This window comes from Staurois parvus, unplaced genomic scaffold, assembly GCF_062004578.1.
Source record: "Staurois parvus isolate SC_StPar_1 unplaced genomic scaffold, SC_StPar_1.0 ptg000134l, whole genome shotgun sequence".
Classification (NCBI taxonomy): domain Eukaryota; kingdom Metazoa; phylum Chordata; class Amphibia; order Anura; family Ranidae; genus Staurois; species Staurois parvus.
The window spans coordinates 1,541,464-1,556,942 of record NW_028317930.1 but is presented as its reverse complement, the minus strand read 5'-3'; the positions used below and the strand labels follow the sequence as shown (position 1 = coordinate 1,556,942).

Genomic DNA, 15,479 nt, shown 5'->3' with positions numbered 1-15,479 from the left:
GTGTCTGTCCCTGAGTAACAATTCTGTGTCCCTGAGTAACAATTCTGTGTGCCTGAGTAACGATTCTGTGTCCCTCAGTAACAATTCTGTGTCCCTCAGTAACAATTCTGTGTCTGTCCCTGAGTAACAATTCTGTGTCCCTCAGTAACAATTCTGTGTCCCTCAGTAACAATTCTGTGTCCCTCAGTAACAATTCTGTGTCTGTCCCTGAGTAACAATTCTGTGTCCCTCAGTAACAATTCTGTGTCCCTCAGTAACAATTCTGTGTCCCTCAGTAACAATTCTGTGTCTGTCCCACAGTAACAATTCTGTGTCTGTCCCTGAGTAACAATTCTGTGTCCCTGAGTAACAATTCTGTGTCCCTCAGTAACAATTCTGTGTCCCTCATTAACAGTTCTGTGTCCCTGAGTAACAATTCTGTGTCCCTGAGTAACGATTCTGTGTCCCTCAGTAACAATTCTGTGTCCCTCAGTAACAATTCTGTGTCTGTCCCCGAGTAACAATTCTGTGTCCCTCAGTAACAATTCTGTGTCCCTCAGTAACAATTCTGTGTCCCTCAGTAACAATTCTGTGTCTGTCCCTGAGTGACAATTCTGTGTCCCTCAGTAACAATTCTGTGTCCCTCAGTAACAATTCTGTGTCCCTCAGTAACAATTCTGTGTCTGTCCCTGAGTAACAATTCTGTGTCCCTCAGTAACAATTCTGTGTCCCTCAGTAACAATTCTGTGTCCCTCAGTAACAATTCTGTGTCTGTCCCTGAGTAACAATTCTGTGGCCCTCAGTAACAATTCTGTGTCTGTCCCTGAGTAACAATTCTGTGTCCCTGAGTAACAATTCTGTGTCCCTCAGTAACAATTCTGTGTCCCCCAGTAACAATTCTGTGTCCCTCAGTAACAATTCTGTGTCTGTCCCTGAGTAACAATTCTGTGTCCCCGAGTAACAATTCTGTGTCCCTGAGTAACAATTCTGTGTCCCTCAGTAACAATTCTGTGTCCCTCAGTAACAATTCTGTGTCTGTCCCTGAGTAACAATTCTGTGTCCCTCAGTAACAATTCTGTGTCCCTCAGTAACAATTCTGTGTCTTTCCCTGAGTAACAATTCTGTGTCCCTGAGTAACAATTCTGTGTCCCTCAGTAACAATTCTGTGTCCCTGAGTAACAATTCTGTGTCCCTCAGTAACAATTCTGTGTCCCTCAGTAACAATTCTGTGTCCCTCAGTAACAATTCTGTGTCTGTCCCTGAGTAACAATTCTGTGTCCCTCAGTAACAATTCTGTGTCCCTCAGTAACAATTCTGTGTCTGTCCCTGAGTAACAATTCTGTGTCCCTGAGTAACAATTCTGTGTCCCTCAGTAACAATTCTGTGTCCCTCAGTAACAATTCTGTGTCCCTCAGTAACAATTCTGTGTCTGTCCCTGAGTAACAATTCTGTGTCCCTCAGTAACAATTCTGTGTCCCTCAGTAACAATTCTGTGTCTGTCCCTGAGTAACAATTCTGTGTCCCTGAGTAACAATTCTGTGTCCCTGAGTAACGATTCTGTGTCCCTCAGTAACAATTCTGTGTCCCTCAGTAACAATTCTGTGTCTGTCCCTGAGTAACAATTCTGTGTCCCTCAGTAACAATTCTGTGTCCCTCAGTAACAATTCTGTGTCCCTCAGTAACAATTCTGTGTCTGTCCCTGAGTAACAATTCTGTGTCCCTGAGTAACAATTCTGTGTCCCTGAGTAACAATTCTGTGTCCCTCAGTAACAATTCTGTGTCCCTCAGTAACAATTCTGTGTCCCTCAGTAACAATTCTGTGTCTGTCCCTCATTAACAATTCTGTGTCTGTCCCTGAGTAACAATTCTGTGTCCCTGAGTAACAATTCTGTGTCCCTCAGTAACACTTCTGTGTCCCTCAGTAACAATTCTGTGTCCCTCATTAACAATTCTGTGTCCCTGAGTAACAATTCTGTGTCCCTGAGTAACGATTCTGTGTCCCTCAGTAACAATTCTGTGTCCCTCAGTAACAATTCTGTTCTGTCCCCGAGTAACAATTCTGTGTCCCTCAGTAACAATTCTGTGTCCCTCAGTAACAATTCTGTGTCTGTCCCTGAGTAACAATTCTGTGTCCCTCAGTAACAATTCTATGTCCCTCAGTAACAATTCTGTGTCTGTCCCTGAGTAACAATTCTGTGTCCCTCAGTAACAATTCTGTGTCCCTCAGTAACAATTCTGTGTCCCTCATTAACAATTCTGTGTCCCTGAGTAACAATTCTGTGTCCCTGAGTAACGATTCTGTGTCCCTGAGTAACGATTCTGTGTCCCTCAGTAACAATTCTGTGTCCCTCAGTAAAAATTCTGTGTCTGTCCCTGAGTAACAATTCTGTGTCCCTCAGTAACAATTCTGTGTCCCTCAGTAACAATTCTGTGTCTGTCCCTGAGTAACAATTCTGTGTCCCTGAGTAACAATTCTGTGTCCCTCAGTAACAATTCTGTGTCCCTCAGTAACAATTCTGTGTCCCTCAGTAACAATTCTGTGTCTGTCCCTGAGTAACAATTCTGTGTCTGTCCCTGAGTAACAATTCTGTGTCTGTCCCTGCGTAACAATTCTGTGTCCCTGAGTAACAATTCTGTGTCCCTCAGTAACAATTCTGTGTCCCTCAGTAACAATTCTGTGTCTGTCCCTCAGTAACAATTCTGTGTCTGTCCCTGAGTAACAATTCTGTGTCTGTCCCTGAGTAACAATTCTGTGTCTGTCCCTGAGTAACAATTCTGTGTCTGTCCCTCAGTAACAATTCTGTGTCCCTCAGTAACAATTCTGTTTCCCTCAGTAACAATTCTGTGTCTTTCCCTGAGTAACAATTCTGTGTCTGTCCCTGAGTAACAATTCTGTGTCTGTCCCTGAGTAACAATTCTGTGTCTGTCCCTGAGTAACAATTCTGTGTCCCTCAGTAACAATTCTGTGTCCCTCAGTAACAATTCTGTGTCCCTCAGTAACAATTCTGTGTCTGTCCCTGAGTAACAATTCTGTGTCTGTCCCTGAGTAACAATTCTGTGTCTGTCCCTGAGTAACAATTCTGTGTCCCTAAGTAATGGTTCTGTGTCCCTAAGTAACGGTTCTGTGTCCCTAAGTAACGATTGTGTGTCCCTAAATAACGGTTCTGTGTCCCTAAGTAACGGTTCTGTGTCCCTAAGTAACGGTTCTGTGTCCCTAAGTAACGATTGTGTGTCCCTAAGTAACGGTTCTGTGTCCCTAAGTAACGGTTCTGTGTCCCTAAGTAACGATTCTGTGTCCCTAATACAGAGAGATCTGTCTCTCTTGAATGACCAGAGGCAAATGGAGAATTGTAAGATGGCCGCAATTTATAGCTCCACCATTACACAGTGCTGGCTGGCTGGCTGCTGATTGGCTAATGCGATCACATGTCATGAATGAATGCATTATGGGTCAGCGCGCCTTGTCTGCGCGCCTTCCCAGAGATCCCCGCTCCGTCGCCGCACATGTCGCCGCCATTTTTGGAAAAATTTCGATTCGCGCATCCGAAGTCTGCTAATTCCTATTCCTAATATTCGAAACGAATTCCACTTCGCCAAGTTCGATTCGCTCATCTCTAATTATGTGTAAGTCACCCTTTGACTAACTGTCCCTTTGTGATAACATTTTGCCCTTTCTGTTTCAGTTTTCTCCCCTTTGTAAAGCTGTATATGTTTAGCAGCTGTTATGTAGACAGACATTCTACACTGTTTGTTTAGAGTAATTTGAACTTGTAGTCTTTCACTTCTATAGAGTTCATACTGTATTGTTGTGTTGTAGGGTTTTGTTGTGGGTGGGGAAAACCCAGTGCCAGACTGTCTGGTGGGGGTGGGGGTGAAACGGTATATACTGGAGTTGTGTTCAATAAAGATTCATTCATTTCACCCTACACAAAGTTTCGACTCATGGTTTGGGATATCAGGGAAGGATTGTTTTTGAGCACTAATACCTGCCTTGGCAGAGCGCTGGAAGACTCGCTGGAAAAGGAGACCATTGGCTGAGACGCATCGCTCCTGGCAAGGAAGCCCAGGTGGAACGGTTCCGCCACAACTGGTTGGCAGCGGTGGGATCTTTCCTCATTGCGGAGAAAGTCCAAACCACCAACCGGGACCCCATCTTTTTCATGGAGATGTCCCTGCTTAGCCAGATGAATGTATGGGACCTCCAGAAGCCAGCTGCAGATGCATTCAGGGCTGTACCCGACAGCTACTGCTTGGATTATGATTATGTTAAGGAACACTTGCTGGCACGCTATGCTCTCACTCCAGAGGTGTACCGCTTAAAGTTCCGGGTACTCAAGAAGATACCCCAGGACACCTTCATTGAATGGGGACATCAGTTACAACACGCTGCCCGCAGCTGGGTCTGAGGGTGTCAGATCACCAAGCTGGAGGAACTGTTGCAACTGCTGTTACTGCAGCAGTTTGAGAATGGACCTCCAGGGGATGTTAGACATTGGGTCCGGGACAGCAACTCCCTAATCTTAGCCGACGCTAGTCGCTGGGCTGATGAGTACCTGGACAACAGGAGGCTAACTGAGCCCGCCATTCCCCCTGCACCTCGTCCACAACCAGTGGTGCCCACTCCGGTCACCCGAGAATGCCTCAGACCACCCACATCTTCTGACCCAAAGCGGTCTGGCCCACGCTGTTTTGGCTGCAACCAAACAGGGCATATCCACATTCATTGCCCCCGGAATCCACCAAGGCCCCAGACCAGCCAACCCCCTCGGGGCACTTCCAACTGACCCACCACTCCCTATGGCCGAGCCTCTGCTTACTCCCTACAGGACCACCCCAGTGACACCGCCTCTTCATGGAGGAATTTTACAACTGAGGATGAGCAGCAGTTTGAGAATGGACCTCCAGGGGATGTTAGACATTGGGTCCGGGACAGCAACTCCCTAATCTTAGCCGACGCTAGTCGCTGGGCTGATGAGTACCTGGACAACAGGAGGCTAACTGAGCCCGCCATTCCCCCTGCACCTCGTCCACAACCAGTGGTGCCCACTCCGGTCACCCGAGAATGCCTCAGACCACCCACATCTTCTGACCCAAAGCGGTCTGGCCCACGCTGTTTTGGCTGCAACCAAACAGGGCATATCCACATTCATTGCCCCCGGAATCCACCAAGGCCCCAGACCAGCCAACCCCCTCGGGGCACTTCCAACTGACCCACCACTCCCTATGGCCGAGCCTCTGCTTACTCCCTACAGGACCACCCCAGTGACACCGCCTCTTCATGGAGGAATTTTACAACTGAGGATGAGGACATCGGGGTCTTTCACGAGGCTAACCCTCTCCAGGCTTCCACCCCAGAAAATCGCCGACATCACCAACAGGTTGTCCATGTTAATGGCCGTCGGGCCCAAGGATTATGGGACACTGGGGCCACACTCACCCTAGTCCAACCCCAACTGGTACCTGACTGGGCCAAGACTGGGCGGTCTGTTGCCATATGTGTAGCAGATGACCATGTCTACCGGATTCCTACTACAAGGGTTCATCTGGACTAGGGGGCCACTATATGGAATATATATATGGAACCGTCCGGTTCTGTGTGGACTACCGCAGGCTCAATGACCGGACCGTGACCGATGCATACCCCATGCCCCGGATAGACGAGCTGCTGAACTGGATGGCCAGAGGTAATTTTCTTACCACTATCGATCTCTGCAAGGGGTACTGGCAGATTCTGCTGGATGCGGACATGGTACCAAAGTCAGCATTCATCACCCCGTTCAGCTTGTACCAGTCCAGGGTCATGCCGTTTGGGATGGAAAACGCCCCAGCTACCTTTCAGAGAATGGTAGATAAGCAGGACTTCTCCTGCGCCTATCTAGACGATATACAGTTGTGATCAAAATAAAAGCAGTGTTTTGAAAAAAGTGAATAAAGCTCAAAATCCTTCTCATAGCTTTTATTTCCATACACACAAATGCATTGGGAACACTACACATTCTATTCCAAATCAAAACATGAAGAAAAATATATCAAATTTGTGTTGTTCCTCTAAACAAATTGAAGAAAAGTGAATATTAGACTGTTCAAAAAAAATCAGTGTTTGTATTCTTTACAAACTCAAACATTCACTATATAAACTGAAAAATGTTTGAAGATTTTGCTTTCCTTTGAATCACTTAATTAATATTTAGTTATTTCTGAGAACTGCTGTACATCTGTGTTGCAGCCCAGGATGATTGGACTACATTCCACAGTTCTCTATTTCTTGGTTTTGCCTCAGAAACTGCATTTTTGATGTCACCCCACAAGTTTTCTATTGGATTAAGATCCGGGGATCGGGCTGGCCACTCCATAACGTCAATCTTGTTGTTCTGGAACCAAGATGTTGCACGTTTACTGGTGTGTTTGGGGTCGTCTCAAGGGCATTTCCTCTTCAGCATAAGGCAGCATGACCTCTTCAAGTATTCTGATGTATTGAAACGTATCCATGATCCCTATATATATTAATATATTATATCCATGATCCCTGGTATGCGATAAATAGGCCCAACACCGTAGTATGAGAAATATCCCCATATCATGATGCTTGCGCAACCATGCTTCACTGTCTCCACAGTGTACTTTGGCTTGAATTCAGTGTTTGGGGGTTGTCTGACAAACTGTCTCCTGCCACTAGACCCAAAAAGAACAATCTTACTTTCATCAGTCCACAAAATGTTGCGCCATTTCTCTTTAGGCCAGTCAATGTGCTCTTTGGCAAATTGTAACCTCTTCAGCACGTCTTTTTTTCAACAGTGGGACTTTGCGGGGGCTTCTTGCAGATAGCTTGGCTTCACATAGGCGTCTTCTAATTGTAACAGTACTCACAGGTAACTTTAGACCTTCTTTGATCTTCCTGGAGCTGATTGTTGGTTGAGTCCTTGCCATTTTGGCTATTCTTCTATCCATTCGAATGGTCGTTTTTTTTCTTTCTTTCAGGTTTTGGTTGCCATTTTAAAGCATTTGCGATCATTTTAGCTGAGCAGCCTATCATTTTCTGCACTTCTTTATATCCTTTCCCCTCTCCAATCAACTTTTTAATCAAGGTACGCTGTTCTTCTGAACAATGTCTGGAACGACCCATTTTCCTCAGAATTTCAGAGAGAAATGCACTGAAGCCAGCATGTACAACTATCATGAACGCAGGATCGCTGCCACCAATATGTGATGATCCCACGATCGCTGTCACTAATATATGTGATGGACACGGTGTCAGACCCCAGCCCTTCTCACCAAACTCATGACCGAAGGACTAGCCAATCTAAAATCGCGATCACGTGCGTAACAATGCTGCACCCTGCCCTACGATGTCCAGCTAATTGGACCACAATCGATGTACCGGCAGCCTGAGCGATTGTTACTGGGTCAGGTTAATTACGAAAATAACCCTTCACAATGCCACCACCTCCTTTTTGTACAGAGAAAGAGGAAACTCTGCGATATCAGTTATAACACTATAATGGTTGAGGTAATTGTCTGTATAACACGGTTATACAGAGGGTTAAACAAACACAGTAGCATTCTCTTTAGGGGCAGGAATTCGTAAATTGCAATACAGAGCTATAGAAACAGTTCAACACTTTCACAAGGAAAGATTTATTACTAAAAGGTCAAACGGGTGTAATAAAAATATTTACAGAAAAAGATGTAACTAAGGTATATATATAAATATACAGAGAACAATAGCACAGCAAAGAGATAATAGAAAGGAGGTTAAAGGGTTAAGGTACTTGCCAAAGTCCTGGGTTAGCAGATCAAGTTTCAAAGAGAAAGGGCACGGGTCTCCCCAGGTGGTACTGATGTTAAAATGTGAGATGTCTTCAACTTCACTTTTTTAGGCCTGACAGACCATTTTTGTAGTTCCCAAGCAGGGGGTGTCTCTGAAGTCAAGGACCAATACCCCGTGTAGGGAGGGATCGTCTGGGCGTGGACCTAAACTAGAGCCAAAATCTCTCCTAACTCATATTTTGGCCCATAACTTTCCATCTGCACAAGTGACATTCCACCCGCGGGTAGATTATTATGCAGACACGTCTGAGGATTGATTAGATATGAATTATGAAATTATACACTGAACGGTTCACGAGATCTACTTTTCTGCTTTCCTTTGTATTCGTGACAAGGCGAGTGACCTACCAAACTGTTCGTCTTCTCGTGGCCAATCTGACGATATGTGTGGTGTTTATGTAGGTTTCTCATATTCCAAGATATGAGACATAAGGGAAAAATGGATTTTAACAAAGGTTATCTGGTCATGTTTCCTTGGAATGTTCTTTGAACTCCAGGGCAAGCTTGCCTTATCTTATACGAGGTGTTACATTTTACAGGTTCTTTGGACAGCAAGGTTTCGGCTCCCTTGGGGACTTTATAGCTCCTAGTCCCCTGCTGGGCTCTGGCCTCCTGTGACACTAACACACACACACAGACTGGCCAAATGTCACTGTGCCTCTCAGAGAGGGAAGGGGCAGAAGGAGGGGGAAATATGTTTGTCAGGATGGTTAACCCCTTTGCCAAGATAGAGGTTGAAGCCAAAATGGTTGAATCGCGTCCACCTAAATGTGTACGCTTGCTACAACATTTGCTGCCTTCTTTCCTTAAATAAGGGCAATAATTGCCACCTGTTTTTCAAAGAATGAATGACCTCACTAATAGAACACACTGCTATTATTTTGAACATGCCTGTAACGGAACCGGATCCCAGACCACACTTGGGTATATTCCGTTATACCGCAGTTTCCCTGTCCGAACACAAATCCACGGACCACGCCCTTGAAATCCCTCAGGAAATAGACAGCACCCGACTCTTCTTAAAACAGGAGGTCAACTGCTTTATTTTACACACACAAGTTATATACACAGGGCAGGGAAACACAACCAGGAACAGGAAACACATCATCACCCCTCCCCATCCAACCAAGACACAGAACAATGGGGCAGCACATGGTAAAAGGACAATAGACAGCCATGTAGCCGAGAACAAAAGGACAACACACCAATACACAATAGACATTCACATACACACCCTGTACCCTAACAGGCACAGGGTCACTTAAACATAAGAATTTGGGAGGATGATACAGAGGTCCCCCCAACCCCAAAAGTCACTCCCGTCACAATGCCCCTTTCAATTAGTGATTCAATTACACAGAATCAGCAGCATGCATGTCATGACTGTTGGGTCTGTTGGATTTATATTACTCTACTACACCTGCTAGTAAATTATTTGCCATGTAGAAATATAATTTCTACCAAAAACAGTGATTGATCAGGTTAGTGATGTCTGACTGCTGTTATTTTGAACACAACTGTAGCTATTTACAGTGATAGTTGGGAGGATCACCTCTGACACCTCAGGGAAGTGCTTGATCGCATCGGGCAAGCAGGGCTGACCATCCAACCTGACAAATGCCATGTTGGGGTGTCCGAGGTCCAATATTTAGGACATCGGGTAGGATGTGGGAAGCAACGACTGGCACAGGCAAAGGTGGAAGCGGTAGCAAATTGGCCCACTCCCCGAACCAAGACCCAGGTCCTTGCCTTCCTAGACACTGCAGGGTACTACCGTAAATTCATCCCCAACTACAGCGCCATTGCTAAACCCCTAACGGATCTGACCCGGAAGAATCTGCGCCGACAGGTTGTGTGGTCCCCAGAGTGTGAAACGGCTTTCCAAAAGCTCAAACATGATCTGATCCATGCTCCCGTTTTGGCTGCCCCTGACCCTTCCAAACGGTTTTGCGTCCACACAGATGCCTCCACCTTTGGATTGGGTGCTGTTCTGAGCCAAATCAGGGACAACGGGAACGACCATCCAGTGGCCTACCTAAGTAGAAAGTTGTTACCCCGGGAGGTGGCCTACGCTGCTGTGGAGAAAGAGTGTCTTGCCTTGGTATGGGCCCTCAAGAAATTGCAGCCCTACCTGTACTGGTGCTTCTTCACCGTACTCACCTATCACAACCCCCTGGTATGGCTAAACCGGGTCACTGGGGACAATGGTTGTCTGCTGCAGTGGAGCTTGGCCCTCCAACCCTATAACTTTACCATCCAGTACCGACCGGGGAAGCAAAACGCCAATACGATGGGTTGTCCCGGCAAGCCGAGTTGGAGAAGTAACCCTCTGAACCGACCAGCCCCAATCGGACCCGTTTAAAGGTCTCACTGGGTCTGGAGGGTGTTACGAAACGGGGGAGCCTTGTGACAAACCGTCCCTTTGTGATAACATTTTGTCCTTTCTGTTTCAGTTTTCTCCCCTTTGTAAAGCTGTATATGTTTAGCAGTTGTTATGTAGACAGGCATTCTACACTGTTTGTTTAGGGTAATTTGAACTTGTAGTCTTTTACTTCTATAGAGTTCATACTGTATTGTTGTGTTGTAGGGTTTTGTTATGGGTGGGGAAAACCCGGTGTCAGACTGGTGGGGGTGAAGCTGTATATACTGAGTTGTGTTCAATAAAGGTTCATTCATTTCACAAAGTTTCGACTCGTGGTTTGGGATATCTGGGAAGGATTGATTTTGAGCTCTAATACCTGCCTTGGCAGAGCGCTGGAAGACTTGCCAGAAAAGGGGACCATTGCCTGAGACGCATCGCTCCTCACAAGGAAGCCCAGGTGGAACGGTTCCGCCACACACCCTGTGCCTGTTAGGGGCACAGGGTGAAATGTCCTGCTATTGAGTAGACATGTATAGGTGGGGTGTGGGGGTGGTTCATTGTTTAATGCCACGTGTTGTCCCATTGTTCTATTGTGTGTCTTGCTTGGGAGCAAACTATTATGGGATGTATGGGTTTGTGTATTGTCTACTGCCATGTGGTGTATCCCATTGTTCTATTGCAAACTATTATGAGATATATGTGTTTGTACTGGCTTGGTGGGGGGGTGTTTCCGGCAGCCCTTCCCCCTGATGGGACGTCCCGCTGATGTGTTTCCTGTTACTGGGTGTATTTCCCCGTCTTGTGTATATATCTTGTATCTATGTTAAAATAAAGCAGTCCACTTGCTGTTTTAAGACAAGTCTGGTGCTGTCTCGTCTTGTATGGACAGCGGTGGTGTCCGTGTATCTGTGTTTGCAAAGGGAAGTGGGAGTCTAATGGAAATACCCTAGTGCAGTCGAGGTCCAGTTCCATTACACCCCCTCGCTCTCTCCTTGCTCTCTTCCCTCTCTCCCCCCTCTCTTCCCCCTATCTCTCTTCCTCTCTTTCTCTCTCCCTCTCTTTCTTCCCTCTCCTCCTCTCTCTCTTCCCTCTCCCTCCTCTCTCCCACTCTCTCTCTTCCCTCTTTCTCTGTAACAGAACCAGAGCCCGACTGCACTAGGGTATTTCCATTACTTCCCTGTCTGAACACAGATCCACGGACACCACCGCTTACCAAACAAGACAAGACACACCAGTCTTGGAAGGAAACTAGGAAATAGACTGCTTTATTTTAACACAGATACAAGATATATACACAGGGCAAGGCAATATATTTAGTAACAAGAGACACAGCAGACTCCCCCCCACCAAGCCAATACACAAACACATACATCCTATAATAGTTTGCTCCCAAGCAAGACACACAATAGAATAATGGGACAACCACATGGCAGTGAACAATGAACAACCCCCACCTATACATGTCTACACAATAGCAGGACATTTCACCCTGCACCCCTAACAGGCACAGGGTGACTTACACATAAGAGGGATATGGGGAGGTGAAACAGGGGTCTCCCCACCTCTCTAAAGTGAGCTGTGTTCCATGGGCCCCCACCAAAAGTGACTCCTGTCACATATCTCCTCTTTCAGCAGGAGACTAACACAGGAGTAAGCCCCTGACGGGTGTGTCATGGAAATTTTGTATTGTTGGTTGAACATTAAATGTGTCATATATTTGTGTTATTCATATGTCTCTCCTGTGGCTTAATTAAAGCTCTGAAAGCTCGGTAATGGATGAGATGGCAGATCTGCGCTTATAGACCGGCGTGTATACCACCACGGCATTCGATGCGAATGCCGTCAGTGGTAGGCCGCGGGCCTGTATCCACATATCAGCAGCATAGTACCACATGGACTTCATAACGCAAGGCGCCAAGCGGTGTGAACTCCGCGTGTAGGCTTATGCATATCTTACAACCCATTACCGACCTGAACTGTATCTGGATGGATGTGTTTTAATAAAGATCGTATCGGGCCCATCCAGGTACAGACTGGTGTTTCTAGGGGATGCTTGTACAGAGAATGAACATACTGCTAGGAGAAGGGGAGGAAATATGCTCTCCATAGAGGGCTCATGGGGGGAAGGGGAAGAAGTCTGCTGACCTCAGAAGGCTCAGGGGAGGAAGGGGAGGAAGTCTGCTGACCTCAGAGGGCTCATGGGGGAGGACCAGTGATAGATAATAGGAAAGGCTAAGCTCCAATCGGAATGTACATCCTGTGTATAGGCACTCCCCATTGCATTGTTCTATGGGAGGGGATTAACCTTATTCATGTGGGGGGCGTGTATGTGCTTGTAATAAAACCGGGGGCTGAGTCTGAAGCCAGTCGCTATGTGAATTCAAACATCATCCTGAGAGTGTCGCCTGATCATTCTAGGGTAACGGAGCTCCAATTCCTCACATTTCAACAGAAGCTAACCCAGTTGGATGGGCATGAATCGTGTAGTTTAGCTGCAGTCGTGGTAAGCGAGATTCGCACAGCTTTATGGGGGATTTCTGCGCATCCAACTGCGAGTACTCACGGTAAGGAGAAATTCGTTAAAGCGAATTTCCAAGACAGTTTGGCGAGCCAGTGGATACTAACGCGAATTCTGGTATAGCTAACCGAGTACGAGGGGGGAATGAGACATCATGAACTAGCAAAAAGTATGCCGGCACATTTCAGGTCTCTCTGCCTTTAAGAGGATCGCTTTTTGCGTGTTCGTGTGGCTGATTTCGCTCTCTGTTAGCTAACATGATTTCCGCTTAGCAAGGACCTAGTTTTGTCCTAAAATCTTGATTTGTGAGTGAAAGACGAGGGTTTTTTCTCTGCTGAGAGCAGCAGAGGGGTGGGTTTGGTTGGCTGGATTTGGTCAAGTTTAAAAATCTTCCAACCAAAAATTAAACGGGTATATGTTTTAGCGGGTAAAAGTTGTAGCATAGTGTTAGGTAAGTATTTGCGGGTTGTAGGTACTGTGGTAATTGCTCTACCCCCCTCCACGTGAGGTAATTATTACAGTGCTGAAAGGTTTAGGTTAATTGTTAACTGTTGTAAGATCTTTGTGTGTATGTAGTCTGTGCAGTGTTTTGTCGGTACTACTGCTCCCAGCAAGCATGCAGCAGGGGGTCCTTTCTGTTACATGTGCATGTTAGTGTGATATGTTGGTGTTTTATGTCTGTTCTGTGATTATACCAAATTGTGTTGTATGTGTGCTGTATATTGCTGTGTAATTGTCCAGTGTATGTTCTGTCCAAAAGTCTGTTTTATGTAAGAGGTTAGAGGCAATTTTGAGGCTAATGTCTGTCATGTGCTTCTCTGTGGGGGCCATTTTCTTGACTGCCATGTGCTTCTCTGTGGGGAGCCATTTTCTTGACTGCCATGTGCTTCTCTGTGGGGGGCCATTTTCTTGACTGCCATGTGCTTCTCTGTGGGGGGCCATTTTCTTGACTAACCACATGTGCTCCTTTGTTTGGCAACCAGTTGTGACTGCCATGTGGCTTCTCCACCATTCCTTTTTCCAAGTTTTGCTTTGAGTTGCAATGATCTCTATGCAATGTGTATGCAGCTTATATGCTTTGAATTTGCGTATTGCCGGCCAATTTAAAGTGTGTTAAGCGAGTTTTTCCCTCAAGTGTTCCACATTTAGTGAGCGTGGTGAAGTTTGGGTTTTTGCACATAGATTTTTTGTATAGTGATTATATTTTTCTTGTGTTTTTCTTGTTAAAAGTAGTTCCTTATTGTAAAGCCGGTTTGTTTTAAGCTGCTGCGTCACGTGTTTCGCGTCCAGCAGACTTTTTGTGTAAATGGTTTTAGGTGGTTGCAGCGAAGATTGCGTGTGTAACGTGGATCGTTTAGTGGCGCTGGTAGGAGTGATTTTTGCATCAGCAACAAGGTTATTTTTGGTGCAGTTTTTCGGTTTACCTCTGTGTAATTGTTTTACTGAGAAACGTCCCGTGTTTTCCATAAGGTTCCACTTTGTCCTTTTTTTTTTAACGGTTTTTCTAGTTGAAAAGGGTTTTTTTTCTGTGTATTAGAGAAGTTTTTTTTCTTTACACAATTTTTCCTAAAGGTCAGTTAGCAGGTTTCCGGCCAACCAGTGACCCCTAAGTAACATCCAAGAACCCCTCTTTTTGTTTTGACTTGTGTTAGCTACTGTGTGCAGGGAAAGAAAAGCCACTTTCATCATTTGTGCGGTGTGGCCTGCCAAACACAGTGGGTGATGAGAATCACATAAATTGCGCTGTGCGAGTGGGCGGTCCAGGGAAGTGTAACGCTTAGCCTGGTTACCACAAACACTTCGGGTGGTCAGGATCACATAAATTGCGCTGTGGGAGTGGGAGGTGTGCTCTCAGTCTGACCGCCACTTGATGCGCTTCGGGTGATCGATAAGTATCACATAAATTACGCTGTGCTGGGAAAGTGGTGGAATCAGGCCTCTCGGTAGGATCCCACCGAGTGCTCCAGGGGGTAAACAGGTACCCGGACGCGGGATATATACCAGTGACTAGTCACGATGGGCAGTAGTCAGTCCATGAAGAGAGAGGGGGGAACCAGCCCTCTTCAGGGTAAGGACAGCTGCACAACTGATGAAGGTGAGTTTGGGGGGGAAGTCTACAGAACCCCTCAAAAGGTGGAATAAATGGTCGAAGGGTACCAGATGGGAAATTCCCCAGAAAGGTACATTTGACGCATGGAGGTGGGAAAAATTCATCTCTGAATTTGAACCATGGATGCAGGCATCAGAACTAGAGATCGCACAGCTATGGCTTCACAGGTCAATCCAATTAGGGAAGCAGGGCATACATAAACTGGTGTCTGTCCGGAAGAACCAGGTGATGTATACCTGGCCTCCAGAGGGAATAAAACAGGAGGATCCGGTGTCAGAGGTGGAGGAAGCTCTTTCAGGGCTGACTCTACTAAGGCAGGCAGGATCAGGGTCTGCTGGGGTTCACGAACAACCAACAGTGGCTGAGATAAGTATAACTGCACCTGTCTCTTCTGCTAGTGACGTCACTCTTGACGTACCTTCCGTGTCTTCTGTATCTATGCCTCAGCCTCTACCTCTACCTCTCCCTTCTCCCTGCTTCACCCCAGCTCCTTCTGTTTCCAACTACGAAGTCTTCTCAACAACCGATTTGCAGACTATCTGTGAATCAAGGGGAATAGACACCTGGTTAAGAAACAGGGCGGATTGCATCAAAGCGCTAAGAGCCACTGATCAGACCCCTGCCTCCCAGCTATACCCTGATCTGAGGGACCTCAAACTTGAAGGTGCAGTAAGCAAGGTGGT

At 46.2% G+C, this 15,479-nt stretch overlaps 1 protein-coding gene across 1 annotated transcript in view; it reads right to left on the bottom strand.

The window, feature by feature from the left end:
* The window catches only part of LOC149466026 (uncharacterized), an 81,498-nt gene that overhangs the window by 51,637 nt on the left and 14,382 nt on the right, over window positions 1-15,479 (bottom strand). The gene's annotated exons all lie outside the window — the stretch shown is intronic.